Below are 3,182 nucleotides of genomic sequence, written 5' to 3' on the forward strand. Positions count from 1 at the left end.
TCGATATGTTAACGCCGCTTTAGTTGGTAGGATGAACTTAAATAAATATTGAAATGACGTTATGAATTTGCACCAAGAACGAACTGTCAAATGCTTTGCCATATGAAAATACCGAAAACTGCCATTTCACACACGTCAGACACACAACACATATCAACTTTCACAAAAAAACTGCAATGTGGAAACATACATTTTTAAAACATGTTGTACTAGTTAATGCTCTCTATAACTGTTAATCCTGTTTCTTTGATAGTGATAGATCAGAAATTAAGAAATTGACTAATGCAGCCATTTCACATGTTCATGCCAAAGCCAGGACTTGAACCTGGATCTTTTTCAACCAGCACAGGGACTGGAGAAAGCGTTATACATTCTACTACTCTGGCGTTTGAACTGATCAATGCTGGATAGTCACTATGCATAGCAGTCAAAACCTAGCAATCATGATTGTGATCTGATATTCTCTTCAACTACAATACCCCGTTTGACCATGTATATGACATTTGTTCACATACGTTCAAGCAAACATGATATGCCAGTTTTGATTTGAAAACCTCAAGTATCTGTATTATACGTATAGCTAACATATTCTGCAATAAGAAAACAGTTTTACTATCCCAGCCAACACAGTGTTAATACATTTTGGTTGCTTCAATTTGCATTGCATACAAATTAGCTTGGGTAGAGAATGATTATTGTGATCAAATATGTATGTGCAGACCAAAATGCAAATTTCAAGTGATCATCAGACTGTAAAGTATGATTTGTGTATCCAACTTTCACAAATATCTGCAATGTGGAAACATACATTTTGAAAACATGTTGTACTAGTTAATGCTTTCTATAACCATTAATCCTGTGATCAGAACCAAAATTGACTTGTGGTTGTTGCTTGCTGGCTCACAACACTGAAATATGGGTTTGGAATGGCAATCTCTTTTTGCATAAGACCAGTTATGAGAGCCATGCATAAAAATTCTCATGTTCTTATCTATAGATACAAATAAACAAATCTGAACAAAAAATTGGCTTGTGGTTGTGCTTGCTAGCAGTAATAGGCTCTCGGAATGGCAATCTCTTTTTGAACCAGACCAGTTATGTAAGCCGAGTATGAAAATTCTCATCTTCTTATTCATATAGACAAATAAAACAAATCTGAACAAAAATTGGCTTGTGTTGTGCTTGCAAGGTCACACACACACTGTAATATTCGCTCGGAATGGCAATCTCTTTTTGTACCAGACCAGTTATGTAAGCCGAGTATCAAAATTATTTGTATTCTTAATCATATAGACGCTAAAACCAATCTGCACAAAAAATTGACTTGTGGTTGTGCTTGCTAGCTCAAGCAGACACTGTAATTGCATTCAGTGATTTCTCAAATCATATCAGAGCTAGGCGACTTGAACCTAGATCTCCTTCTGCAAGAGAAGGCGTTCTTCCTTGAACCACTCTGAGAATATGAACTGAACAGCACTCACTCACACCATAACACACACAATGAGTTTTTGTGGCCAGACATAAATGTGCTGACAAAAAACCATGCTTTCAAAATAACCTGTATATACTTTTTTTCTCATCATTTGCATCAGAAATCTTATGAGAGCCATGTATAAAAATTCTCATATTCTTATCCATATGCATGAATAAACCAAATCTGAACCAAAACATGGCTTGTGGTTGTGCTTGCTAGCTCATACCCATAATACCTTCACACATAGTTGCTGCACTGAAACAAGAATGCAGATGCTTATGAATCTGAACCAAGAATTGGCTTGTGTGTTGTGCTTGCTAGCTCACACACACTGTAAAATGTATTTGAATGAAATCTGGTAAACAGACATTGTCATGCCTGCAAATAGCAAAAGTTTCCACTTTTTGTGTAAATACCTTTTTTGCATCATTCTCAACCATAGCCGTTATGTGGGATTTATATCAAAATTCTAAATATACCTTACATGGGAACTGATCAGAAAAAGACCTGAAACAGATAACATATGCAGTTAGTTTTTTTGTAGAGAGAAAAATGTTTAAAAAGAAAGTGAACACATGTTCTTTTGTAATTCATACAGTGTATCACAATTTCAAATTCTGATTCAAGATGAAATATTCTACACTGTTAAGTCAACATGATAAACAATGTGAGTGCAATCAATTTCTGTACTGATACACATGCAAATTTGCCATTTTTTGTGTTAATACCTTTTTTTGAACTTTGTACACCATAACCTGTTATGAAGGGTTTGCTTCTTGATATTTAAATATCTATACTATAGGTACTCTAACCAAGACAAACTTCCTATGGGTGTTTGCTGTTGATACACATATTTGTCAACTTGAATGAAAGATGTTGTGGCCAAAAATTCACATGTTGGCAAACAGCAATTTGCATTTTGGTTGTTATAGATTTTTTTGCAGTTTTAGAACATCAAATATTTTGTGAAGAAGACTTTGAAATGGACAATTAGGCATTCTTAGGATAAAATATGAAAAGTGAGCCTACATAGAAATATGAAAACAAATCAGTGCACATGTTTTCTTCACATAAACTGTCATACTCAAATGTAAATTCTGGTAAGAAATTTCAACCTATGACATGAGATGAAATATCAGTCACGGTGTTAGCAGCACTCGGTAAAAAGTATATACTGAGTGTTCATTCATTGTAGAAATCAACTTTGTATGGCAGAGTTGATGTTTACAAATACCCTACAGTCAAAAAGGTCTGATGCAGATAAAAAACAAAACAACACATATCAAGTTCCAAACTGCCTTCTTAAACACAAAACAGAAGTGGTCACAATATCTGAATTGCAAAACGCCTTTTGTTAAGAGCATTTAACTTTGGTACAAAAATCTACACAATATGATTTATCATGTATTCATTTTTCCTTGTTTACATTAGAGATGTGTTGACATTTCAACAATACACGGTTTTGTCTATCATGAAACCAAAAATATATTTTGGGTGGTACTTACTTGTAATCGTAATCATGTTTTGACAGAATTCATCGTTTTTTGAACTCTCAATCCAAGAAAGAAAGCCTTAACATCCTCACATACATTTATCGATACTGTACATAGAACAACAAACCCATTTTTCGGAAGGTTCGGATGAAACTCATATCTTTGAACGTTGTATTTCTCCAAAAAGCAAAGAATTAACTACAAACTTTTTGTCA

This window comes from Dreissena polymorpha, chromosome 1 (genome assembly GCF_020536995.1).
Source record: "Dreissena polymorpha isolate Duluth1 chromosome 1, UMN_Dpol_1.0, whole genome shotgun sequence".
Taxonomy (NCBI): Eukaryota; Metazoa; Mollusca; class Bivalvia; order Myida; family Dreissenidae; genus Dreissena; species Dreissena polymorpha.